The sequence below is a fragment of the Phragmites australis genome, chromosome 1 (genome assembly GCF_958298935.1).
Source record: "Phragmites australis chromosome 1, lpPhrAust1.1, whole genome shotgun sequence".
Classification (NCBI taxonomy): Eukaryota; Viridiplantae; Streptophyta; class Magnoliopsida; order Poales; family Poaceae; genus Phragmites; species Phragmites australis.
Window position 1 is genome coordinate 23,381,856 of NC_084921.1, and position 13,042 is coordinate 23,394,897.

Consider the following 13,042-nt stretch of genomic DNA (forward strand, 5'->3'; position numbering starts at 1 on the left):
ACTTGTAAATTATCTGACCAATCAAAAGTTGATGAACATGCTTGATTTTTTTATAGAAACAGGGGAAATTACAAAAGAAACTCATGCTTGGCCTATTTTCAATAGTATTAAAATTGCATAGGTGATTATGTTTTGTTTTCTTTGACTTCACTTCTAGCCTTCCCCTGAAAGTGCATCTAGGCCCCTTGTGGGTTTTAGATAATTGATGACAAACAATTAAGGGACTAATAGTTTTATCAAGTGTATGAACAGGTTTTAGTCTCGTTGAAAAAGGATAAAAGAAGTCAATGACTTAAAAAAGAAAGGAGAAGCGATATGAAGAAACTCTTAGAGTCCAACTCGGTTTTAATTTGAATTTGAGTTTTAGGAATATCGTACTATTAAGAGGGATGCTTTTTGTAATTTTGGTAGTGTCTTAGTGCTAAAAGTATTTTGTGAAAACCAATTTTTGAGAGACACCATCACTCACGAACACTAGGAACATATGGCAGAATTGTCTGGTTCCGGAGTCTCCGGGTTGGTCCTGAAACTCCATACTCTGTAGGTGTTCCGGAGTGACCGAGTGAGACTCTATGAAGAGCTCTCAATTTGGCTTTAATTCTGAGCCCGGAGTCTCCGGGATAGCCCGGATACTCCGAATAGTGCAATTGTTCCGGAGCCTCCAAGTGAGTCTCCGAGAAAGCTCTCAATTTAGATTTAATTTTTAAGCCCGGAGTCTCCGAGTTAGTTTGGATACTCTGGATGCTGTTAAGTCCCAGAGTCTCCGAGTGAGACTCCAAGAAAGGCCCTCGGTTAGCTAAGGTTTTTAGCCGGAGTCTCTGAGTTGGTTTGGAGTCTCCGAGTCCTGATGCTTCTGGATCTTCCGGGCATCCTCCGAACTAGTGTTCTAGTCGGTTTTTCTCAAAGTGTTACCCGGATACTCCGGGTCAGTGTAACGGCTAGTTCTAACAGGTTAGGTGCGTGGTTTTCTGTGTTACCCGGAGACTCTGAGTGAACCCGGATACTCTGAGTCTGTCTGAATAGCATAGTAACGACTAATTTTGGGGGGAAGAGTATAAATATCTCTTCACCCCTCTCATTTAAAGCTTGCTGAACCACCAGTGCATATACTCTCTCTAGAGCATTCAATAGCCCTCCCAAACACCTCTAGTGCCCAATCTTTGCTAAGATTTGTGAGTTTGGTTTGGGGAGTGAAATTTGGAGCAAGAGAGCAAAAAGAAAATCTTTGAGCATTAGTTTTTGCCAAGTTGCGAATTCCAATCTTTTTCTCTTGAAGCTTTGTGCTTCTAGACGGCAAAAGGTCACCCGTAGAGCACCCAATCGTTGTGGAGTACCACGGGGAGTTTGTATCACCGACGAATTGAGTAAGAACCCTAACTCGATCTTTGTGGTCGCTTGGGTGAGGATAGGTTGGAAAAGCTCCGGCTCTTTGTGAGCTCCTCAACGGAGACGTAGGCACTTCTTTGTGAGGTGGCCGAACTTTGGATTTAAATCTTATCTCTATTTAAATTCTTGCAAGTTATTCATTCAAATTTTTATTTGAGGATTTGCCTCAATATTGTTGCTTGCGAGTATTTGAGTGCAGGATTATTATTGAGAAGAACATATCTATCTTAGAGATATAGTGGTAGCTCGTAGTCTCTAGTAGATTCTCTTAAATTTACTTTGATTTCGAGTTCTTGTATAGTCCGGATAATCCAGGTGAACTCGGATACTCTGGAACCTGGAGTATCTAGATTGAGCCGGAGTCTCTGGACACTGTTTGTTGGAGCAAGAGTTTGTCTTACTCTAGCAAATACGGCGAGAGTTTCTTCTAAAGAGGAGACTCAAGCTTGGAGATAAAGTTTGAGAGGGAGGAACACCACGAGTATATTGATGGTAGGAAAATGGATCGATCTGGGGGGAGAGTCACAGGTTTGTTGTGATTCATGCTCTGTGTCCGTATTTTCTCCGTGCGCCTCTTTTTTTCTGCCCCTTCCCCCAGACGACCATGGCCCCCTATTTATAGGGTCATGTGTAGCTTGGCATACAAGTTATCATAATGTACGAATATTTGGAACCTGATCGAATTATTGGACCTTATCCCAGATAACTACTTTCTATCCTATCGGGGAGGTAAATATCCACTGTGGTAACTATCGTGGTGCCTGCCCCCTCGAGTGCGGCGAGTCGGTCGCCAATTGCGGCCCGACACCGCACTGTCAGAGGTGTCAGGATAGACTCCATTATGCCAAGGTGTCAGAATGGCGCCCACCAGCCTAGGCCTTTAATGCCGGTTACTTCTTGGCAGGCAAAGTATGTCCGACACTCCCTTTTTGGTAGATTTTCCCAGGGACTGCTGAATCACCCTGTTGTCTTCAGAAAGGTGGTCCGACCATCATCCTGAGGCGGGGGCCTCGAGAGGCATGGATCCGGGAGGTGAATGCTTTGGGAAGCAGGGCTCCAGAAGACTGGGGCTTCGGGGAGGCTGAGGCTTCGGGGGACCGAGGCTTTGGGAGGCTGAGCCGGTTAAGCCAAGGGAAGGCTTGGCAGGTACGAAGAGGTACTGTGATGGGACCTGATGACCTCGGAGGTCGAGCCTTTAGCTAAGGATCAGTAGATCAAGGCTCTGGGGGGACCTGGATAGTAATCTTCAACTATTATCCTCAGGCTGGCTTTTTTTTCCCAACACTGTTTAATCTGCTGCTGAGTTTTAAATTTCAGAAATAACTATTCACCCCTCTCTAATCGACATCAAGGACTTTCAATTGGTATCAAAGCCTAACCTCCTACAAGGCTTAACTGCTTGGAGGAATTAGAGATGTCGGCATCTGGAGAGAAAAGTCCGAGAAGTCCCAAAAGTGAAACCTCGGGTGCTGGTTCTAGAAGACAAATGGATTCGGGAGATGCGTCAACAGCCGGTGGCTCCAAAGAAAGAAAGGGAGTTGAATTTAATTTTGATTATAGCAAATTAAATTCCCCTTCTAACAACTTCATCTCTGTGCCGTCCGGGCGTGCACCATTTTTTGATGATGGTACTCACTACGCCACTTGGAGGCACAAGATGAAGATGCATTTAATATCGCTCTATCTGAGCATTTGGAAAATTGTGTGTGTAGGTATTAATTTTTCGGCCGAAGACATGAAGCTTACACCCAAACAAGAACAAGCCATACATAGAAATACCCAAGCAACAAGTGTCCTACTTAGCGCCTTAAGCACCGAAGAGTTCAACAAGGTGGATAGGCTTGAAGATGTTAAATCAATTTAGGATACACTTCAAGTGTCTCATGAAGTTACAGCTAGTGTGAGAGAATTCAAGATTGAATTACTTGAAGGCAAATTGGGAAGGTTTGTCATGGAGGATGATGAGAGTCCACAAGCCATGTACGACCGGATGATGGTGCTTGTGAACAAGATAAGGGGACTTAGGAGTGAAGAACTCGATGACCACAAGGTTGTGAGAAGGTTACTTAGAGCCTTCGCTCCAAGAAATCCAACTTTGGTCACCCTCATCCGTGAAAGGAGAGATTACAAAAAGCTCGCCCCAAGTGATGTTCTTTGGAGAATACTTGCTCATGAGCTAATAGAAGAAGAAGCAAATGAAGTGAAGAAATTATCCAACAAAAGCTCCACTTCCAAGAACAAAAAAATAGCTTTCAAGGCAAGCAAGAGCAAACAAGTTGAAGAGTTTTGTTCAAGTGAAGATCAAAGCTCCGATGAAGAAGAAATAGCTTTCTTTGTGAGGAAGTTCAAGAAATTCATGAGGAAGGGAGGATGTAGAAAATATAAAAGACATGCCCAAAAGAAGAACTTCCAAGAGGGCGTGCTATGAGTGTGGCGAAGTTGGCCACTTCATAGCGGATTGTCCTAACAAGAAGAAGAGTAAAGACAAAGAAGAAAAGAAGGGCAAGCCATTCAAGAAAGACAAGAGCAAAGCATACAAGAAGAAATATTCTGGTCACTCCTCATATTGGCGAGGAGTGGGACTCAAACTCCGATTCCAACTCCGATGATGAAGGAGTTGCCACCATCGCCATTCAAGCCCCTACACCAACAAAATCGTTATTTGGCGAAATGAGCGACGACGACACCCCCACATGCTTCATGGCAAAAGGGAGAAAGGTAAAATCACATCCTAAGCCTCTAGTTAGTGATAGTGATTCCAATCTAAGATCTTAGTAAAAATATCATGTCTAAATTGAAAGAATTTATGGAAATAATAGAGGGTCAAGAGGAGATCCTCGAGAAGCAAGAAGATTTGCTCATCCTTGAAAATGAGAGAAACCTTGAACTCGAGGAACTTTTTGCTAAAGAAAGGGAGATGGTTGAGAAATTGACCAAAGAGCTAAATTTGGCTAATAGCTTAATTTATAATTTTGAGAATAATAATTCTATGCTTCAAAAAAAATTGTCAAGTTTAGATAAGAGTCATAAAACTCTTGAAGCACAAATTAATATCCTAAAAAATAGCTCATTCCAATCTAATGATGCAACCTTGCTCTCTAATGTTTCCACAAGTAATGGGTTGTTCTCGGTGCTATAACATAGATATAAATGCTTGTGCTATTAAGATTGAATCCTTGCAAGCTTTACAAAAAGAGAATAAGAGGCTAAATGACTTGGTCAAGTATGGTTGCATTAAATCCTATAAATCAAAGGATGTACTATACAAGACCATTGAGACCAAAGACAACAAGCTAAAGAGAGGTATCGGATTTAACACGTATACAAGCAAATCAAATGAGCGTGTTGCGATCAAGGGCAAGGAGTGCCTAAAATTCATCAAAGGAAGCAAGCAAGCCGATCACACCTCTCAAGTGAAGCAACAAAAAACTTATGCACCTCAATCCTCTCAAGGAACCACTGTGGTAAAGTGGTTGCTCTATATGTTGGTGCCTGCACAAAGGATGGAATTGTGAAAAAGAGTGTGTGGGTGTCAAAAATTCTTGTGACTAACATGAAAGGACCCAAACAAATTTGGTACCTAAAGCAAAGGCTTAAAATTTGTTTTGTAGGCATACTCCTCTGGTGGATCAAGTTGGGTGATCGATAGTGGATGCACAAATTATATGACTAGAGAGAAGAGTATGTTCTTATCTTTTGAAGAAAATAGAGGAACACATGAAAACATCATTTTTGGTGATGATGGAAAAGGTGAGGTAATGGGTTTGCAAGTTGAGATGTGAGCTCAATATCCTAGATTCTTGCAATGTGGCTTGACATATTGAACACAATTGATTGTTGTAGATTTGTAGTTTTATAGATAGGGTTTTTCAAAATTCTTGTGTGCAATATTTGAAAATTTTGGATCTTTGATCTTTGGATCATAATTTGCTACTTGTGATCATAGTTATGTAATTGTTAGGGATGATCTCTCGCCCTCCCCCTTCGTAGGGTAACTCGATGTCTATCGGTGGCTACGCATTCGGGTGATTGTAGGGATGTTTCAGGGAGTGCAGGCGAAGATCACGAAGTACCTTCGGTCGCAACCCGGAGGTTGGCCCAAATCCTTAATCTGTGCGGGCGAAGGCCCAGACGATCCTTTGGTCCAAGACCGAAGGTGCGTCTGCGGTCCCAGCTACTCGTGTCGGTGAAGGCGACAGCGGGCCTTCGGTCGGAAGCCGAAGGCCACACTGGTAATTTTGCTGACCAAAGGGGGCGAAGGTACCAGAGTGTCTTCGGCCGGAGACCGAAGATCGACTCATGGTGCTGCAGAGGAGGATCGACCGAAGACCACGATTGGATGTCGAGGCCCACTTAACCACACAGGGCAGAGTTGTAATTATGTAAATACACTTGATTATACCATAATGCCCCCGAATATTCCGAGAATGTAGCAGGTAAGGGGGTAAAACTGTAAACCCCCGCGTGGAGTGATTGAGTACGGGCTATAAATAGGGCCATACTGTACTCGAGACGGGCGGAATTAATTGAGACTATTTACCCCAAACACTTGTCTCACCTAGAAGCCTTCGACTTTCCCTATAAGCGAAGGTTCTCCTTGTTTGGGACATCGGTTCCAATAGTTGGCGCCGTCCGTTGGGATCTAAAGGACCGAGGCCATGCCACCAAAGAAGAAGACGAAGCCAACTGGTACATCGGAGGCATTGCTGGAGCCTTTGGCTGCAGCCGGAACTTCGATCGAAAGACCCCCTTTGGCGCTACCAGGGTCAAGCAATGCTTCGACTGGAGGAGCTTCGAGTGGGTGCGAACAGCACTACGGTGTTGATGTTGCACCACTAGGAAGCAATGAGGACAGGCACAGAGCGGCTATCCAGGAAAATACGGCACCGGTGCGGGTCATGGAAACAAGCGATCGCACACGCTATGAGCCTTCAGCACAAGAAGGAGGAAAGGCGCGAGACGAAGAGTGGGAAGACTTGGATGACATTGCAGAGTATGAAGACAAAGACAAAACACAGGAGGAAAGAACAGCCAGGCTAGAAGCCGAAGAGCTGGAGAGGCAGATTGTGCAGAAAAAGTGCATGTTGGATAGCCTGGCAGCAAGTCAGAAAGCTGCGGAATATTGCAAGCGGGCAGAGGAAGCTAGGAAGACATTGTAAAATGCAAGAGGAAATCGATATGCTGCATCGTGCGGAGGAAACAACTTGCCATGTGATGCTGTCCGAAGACACGTCATGACCTGCGCAGGACCTTCGGCGGCGGTCATCCGCGGGAGACCCAGAATCCCCGCTATCCATTTGCTTGTAGAACCAATCGTGGCCCTCGGGCTTCAAGATACCTAGAGTAGTAATGTTCGATGGAGAGTCAGATCCAAGGGAATTCGTAATGAGTTTCGAAGCGGGAGTCAAATCTGTCGGATGAGACGATGCAACACTGGCGAAGGCCTTTGTATTGGCTGTAAAAGGGATAGCAAGATCGTGGTACTCTGCGTTGCCTCCGGGATCCATCTACTCATGGGAGCAATTGCGTAATACCCTATACAACAATTTTCAGGGAAATCGAGCAGCCAAGATTACCGTGAGCGACCTCTTCGCACTGAATCAACAGCCAACAGAAACATTGTAGAGCTACATGCGTCGCTTCGTACACATACACTGTTAGACGAAGGGGCTGAGCGAAGACACAATCATCGATGCAGCCATACAGGGCATCAGAGGGGGACTCCTAGCAGGAAAGCTTACAAGAAAGAGGCCAGGGAGTGTACAAGAGCTGCTCAACAAGATGGAAGAATATGCGAGATCCAAGCTCGACCATCTTCGGAGGAAAAATGAAATGGTATCCTCAAAAGTAGTAAAAACAAATACGTCGGCCAGGGAGGCAGGCACTGACCACCCTAGAGATCGATTGCGGCATGTGAGGAAAGCCGAAGCATCTGACTATACAACAAGGCAAAAAGAGGTCAATCAGATAGACTCCGACCCCTTCAAAGTTGCTCAAGCGATAAGCGAAGGTCAGAGTGGGGCTACTCGAGGAGGCCAAACTGGCAGAGGAAGGGGCCGAGGTGGATGAGTTCCGTAGGGCCCGGCCACGTTCTACTGTGAGTTACATGGCGAAGGAGCTGGCCACAGGACCAAGCAGTGCCCATAGGTCATGGCCATGAAAGAGAGCTTAGCGAAGCAATTCTTCGATCAAGCAAGAGCCATACACCACGCCGCGTAATTCAGGCGAGGCGAAGCATGGGAAAACCCCAACCCAAGCACGACGTTTGCCAACCAGTGGTGACCGATGCTTGCGTCACAACAATATGCCCCTGCAGCCTCAGCTCAGCTGGATCAAACAACGAGGCAACTGACCCTCCAAGGGGAGCTACCTCCGCCTCCACCAAGACCTGCGATCGAAGCACCACCGGAGACCAGTAATTTCGTGAACACGGTAAATCATGGATACAATGTGGTGTTGGCGATCTCAGGAGGATCTAATCAGGAGATAGAGTCTAAGAGGCAGCGAAAAGAATACGTGCGAAGGGTCAACCACGTTGGTGTAGGGCCAACTTACATTCACTCAAGATGGTCCAATGTGTCCATCACATTCTCGCAAGATGACATGAGGGTTTTAGATGCCTTCGTGATCACAACAAACATTTCGAGAAACAAAGTGCATAGAATCTTGATAGATGGTGGAAGCTCCGCGGATATTATCTTCGCGGATGCCTTTGACAAAATGGGTTTACGTCGAAGCGATCTAGACCAGGCTGGGTCTCCACTGCTAGGCTTCGGCGCAAACACAATCAACACTCTGGGAAAGATAACAATCCCGGTTTCATTTGGCGAAGGGACAAATTTCCGGACGGAGGATATTACCTTCGATGTGGTCGACATCAACTATCCATATAATGCGATATTCAATCGATGAGTCCTGAATACATTCGGAGAAATACCGCACCATGCGTATCTATGCATGAAGATGCTGGGTCCTGGAGGCGTCATAACAGTGCTTGGAGATCAGCAAGTGGCCTGAAGAATCAAAGTGGGAATCACTCCAGGACGGCGAAATGTCCATATGGTGACGGAACCTTTGGCGGATCGCGAGGAGAGTGAGATCCAGCCAAAGGTAAAGAAGGTGGCGAAGGCTATACTGGAGGGGGAAACCAGAATAGTGCCGCTACATAAAAAAACCAGATAAAAAAATCACCATAGGGGCGGAGGCCTCATAGGAGGACCAGCGAGAACTGATAATGTTTCTTCATAGCAACGAGGATGTCTTCGCTTGGTCTCCAAAGGAGCTGCAAGGAGTAAGTAGGGAAATCATTCAGCACAGTTTAAATGTAGATCCCTGTGCGAAGCAAAGGAAGCAAAAGCTTAGGAAGGCTTCAAATGAAAGGGAAGAAGCAGCGAAGGCTAAGGTAAAAAAGCTGCTTGATGCTGGCGTAATACATGAAGTGTTGCACTCAGAGTGGCTGTCCAACCTAGTGCTAGTTAAGAAAAGCAACGGTAAGTAGAGAATGTGCGTAGACTTGTCCGAAGGATGATTTTCCATTACCTAGAATTGATCAGTTGGTAGACTCCACGGCTGGTTGTGAAATGTTGAGTTTTCTAGATGCATACTCGGGGTACCACCAAGTTTGTATGGCAAAGGAAGATGAGGAGAAGACAAGTTTCAGAACCTCCTTCGGCATATACTGCTTTGTGAGGATGCCCTTCGGCCTCCGAAATGCTGGCGCAACCTTCACCAGGTTGGTGCAAATAGTGCTAAGTTCACAGATAGGGCGAAATGTCCTAGCATACATTGATGACATAGTGATCAAGAATGCCAGTAGAAGTCAACATCTCGAAGACCTACGGGAAACCTTCGGAAGTTTGTGAAGGGTGGGACTAAAGTTAAATCCAGAAAAATGCGCCTTTGGAGTACAGTCCGGGAGGCTATTAGGGTTCTTGGTGTCGAAGAGAGGCATCAAAGTAGAACCCTAAAAGATCCAGGCAATAATAGACATGAAACCTCCATAGAGTTGAAAGCAAGCATAACGCTTGGCAGGCAGGTTGGCGGCACTGAATCGGTTCATTGCAAAATCTGCAGAACGAAGTCTACCTTTCTTCAAAACGTTAAAAAGCTCAGACCCATTCAGATGGGGTGCGGAGTAGCAGGAAGCCTTCGATGAACTGAAGAACTATCTGACGAAGCTCACAGCCTTTTCCAGTCTTGATCCCAGGGCATATTTTTTGTTGTACATAGCGGCATCCCCTTCGGCAGTAAGCGCTGCACTTGTGCAGGAGAGGCATGAAAACAACAAACTACAGCAGTTCCCAATATACTATGTGTCAGAAGCTCTTGCAGGGCCGAAGAGATTCTACACCGAAATGGAAAAAGTAGCATACGCACTGGTCATGGCATCTCGCAAGCTTCGTCATTACTTTACGGATCACAAGATCATAGTACCAACCTCCCTACCCCTTAGCGACATGTTTGAAAACAGAGAAGCTACAGGAAGGATGGCAAAATGGGCTGCAAAAGTCACCCCACTCATGATAGTTTTTGTGGCAAGAACGGCGATGAAATCCCAAGCATTAGCAGACTTCATAGCAGAATGGACACCACTGGCCGAAGCCCCGGCAGAAGAACCGTTAGAACCGGTCTGGATCGCATATTGCGATGGGGCGTGGGGAGCTACAGGAGCAGGCATGGCAGCAGTACTATCTTCGCCTTCGGGTGTAAAATTAAGATATGCTGCCAGGCTAGAATTTCGATCTACAAACAGTATCACGGAGTACGAAGCCGTCCTCCTTAGCCTTCACAACGCGAAAGCTTTGGGGTGCCTGAAGGGTGCTGGTTAAGACGGACTCCAAAGTAATAGCAAGCCAGATCGACAAGACGTTTTAGACAAAAGAACCAGATCTTGTTAAGTACAAGGCAGCAGTCCGAAGCATCGAAAAATACTTCCTGGGGTTCACAGTCAATAGTATAGCGAGGAATGACAACTTCGAAGCAGATGACCTCGCCAAAGCTACCGCACAAATCTGCCTATACCGTCAGATGTATTGTACCAAAAGTTGAGCATGCCAGCCGTCGACGACTCTTCGCGGACAACGCGTTTGGTTGCTATGATTGAAAGCGAAGATTGGCGCTCTCCAATAATGGCTTACCTTCATGGCTATCACGAGCCCGAAGATAATATTGAAGCGAAGCGCATGGCCCAAAGAGCTAGAAATTACAAATTTGTGGGAAACAATTTATACAAGGTCAGAGTCTGTGCACCTTGGTTGTGGTGCATATCTCAGGAAGAAGGACAGAATTTGCTGAAAGAAATACACGGTGGACTATGTGGCTCGCATGTGGGTATACGAGTCTTAGTTGGAAAGGTATACAGACAGGGATTCTTTTGGCCGAAGGCGCTCAGTGATGCGGATTACATAGTCCGAAGTTGTATGCAGTGCCAATACTGGGCGAGGGGGTCAAACAGGCCTTCAGCAAAGACACAGCTAATCCCACCAATTTGGCCGTTAACATAGTGGGGAATCGACAATGTCGGCAAGCTGCCAGCCGCTCCAGGGAACTTGCGGTATGCTGTCGTTGCAGTTGAATACTTCTCCAAGTGGGTGGAGGCAATGCCACTCGTAAACATAGCATCAAAAAATTTCCAAAAATTCTTGTGGCAGCACATCATATGCCGTTTCGGAGTCCTGCACGAAGTGACCGTAGACAACGGCACCCAATTTGACAGTGTAGGATTCAAGCACTTCTGAGAAGGCTTGGGAATCAAAGTCCATTTCGCATCTGTATATCACCCATAGTCAAATGGAGGCGTAGAAAGAGCGAACGGTATCATCTTCGCTGGCGTTGCGAAGCGACTGCAAGGTCTGGCAAAAGTAAAATGGGTCGAAGAGCTACCGAAGGTCTTATGGTCTATAAGAACAACGGTAACAAGACCAACCGGTTTCACACCGTTTCGCTTGCTCTTCGGAGAGGAGGCAACGACTTCGGAAGAGGGCAAGAACAAATCATTTAGGGTCATAAATGAATTAGAGCAAAGCGAAGAATTAACATCAAAAGATTCCCTCGAGGAAGTGAGATTGTAGTACCAAGAGGAGACAAGAAAGTGGAGAGATAAGAAAATATCCTTAAAGAACTTCGTCCCTGGAGATTTGGTGGTGCGAAGACTCAGCAATGCCTCATCAGTGGGAAAACTGCAGAGCAAGTGGGACGGGCCTTTCTTGGTCAAAAGGTTGTTAAGGCCCGGTTCGTATCACTTGGCTACTCTGGAGGGCGAGGAGCTTCCTCATACTTGGAATGCGGATAACCTTTGCAAATTCTACGTGTAAAAGAGGTGAAGGTATTCGCACCTTTGGGCGAAGCACCCATGCCAAGGCAACGTTTATGTAATTTTCTTTTCATGTAATAAAAAATGTACGGGAACCGCACTCTTTTCCTCACAGGGGGAACCCTTGTTAGGGCGTGAGGTTTTTAATGAGGCAGGGACCCTTGTAAACATTGATATAATAGAAATACCCCAAAAAAGAATGCACTTTGGTTTGAGTATGAATAACTCGTCGTCAAAGTATGCCAGCCTTTCAGAACAAGGTGGCACACCAATCGACGGGGGGCGTTATCGGAGGGTGAACTCCTCAAGCGGGGATCCGGAGGGACCCCCTTTGAGATTCGGCCTGGGGGATGATTCTGAATCCGCTTCGTAGGTGAAATAAATAGGAGTAAATGGGATGCAGGTGGAATGGAATGATCGGCTGCAGGAAGTAGTAAATGCTCAGAGAATTTTTAGACAGGTTCGAGCCGCATTGAGCGTAACGTCCTACTCCTCTGTGTATGCTATAAATGCTCTGAGGATGTCTCTCTGAGTATCTGCTGGATTACAAGAATATTTGTCTAGTCTAGAGCTTCGTGCTCCTTGTTCTTCGAGACTTGTCTTTAGTTGATCCCGAACTCTAACTTAGCTCGTACTAAACTGGGCTTGTCTTTCTCCGGGAAGCTCGCCCAGCTTATATACCCACCGGGACGGTAGCGTGCCCAGAAAGGATGGCATGAGTTCCAAGGCACCATAAATGGAAAGCAACCATCATGGGCTGCTGCGCGAGGTGACAGGGAGGGTTGAAAATGCGCCCCCGTCCGGTCTTGTTCGTCATCATGCCGTTTTTCAACGGGCGCCGCAGGGAGAGCCCACTAGGCAGCCACCGAGCAGCCCGGCGTACCCGCCCGGTCAGAGCAGGTTTGACACAGCAGGGCGGCAGGTGGGGTGTCTCGAGCTCTGCGACGTTATCCCGAGGCGCGCCAGATGATGCACTATGGGACCCGTGCATTAAATGTCCCCACGCCTCCCTGCCAGGCCGTGGCAGGAACTGACAGCAAGCGTGGGGGAGCAGTTGGAAGTGATAGGCCATACGCCCTCCTAAATGCAGTATTGGGCCTCTCACCAGTTGACACCTCACCGCTGGGCCTCTGTGGGGACCACCGGCGAAGGACTTCTCAGGACCTTAGGGAACCGAGTGCTTGGGGGCCACTGTTCGCAGCCCCGAGCACTCTCTCCCGGATATGCCCTTTCTTGGTCCTCAGGGAACCGAGTGCTCGGAGGCCACTATTCACGGCCCCCAGCACTCTCTCCCGGAACTGACTGTTCGGGTCCTCGGGGAACCGAGTGCTCGGGGGCCACTGT

General features: G+C 46.7%; 1 protein-coding gene across 12 annotated transcripts in view; it reads left to right on the forward strand.

Moving 5' to 3' along the window:
• The window catches only part of LOC133912944 (uncharacterized), a 39,322-nt gene that overhangs the window by 5,498 nt on the left and 20,782 nt on the right, over positions 1–13,042 (forward strand). The window contains exon 6 of one of the 12 annotated variants that reach the window (XR_009908936.1): positions 4,998–5,168. The exons of the other annotated variants lie outside the window; for them this stretch is intronic. The gene's annotated coding sequence lies outside the window, so the exon portion shown is untranslated. Of the gene's footprint in view, positions 1–4,997; positions 5,169–13,042 lie in introns of those variants that run through there. 12 annotated transcript variants of the gene reach the window in all.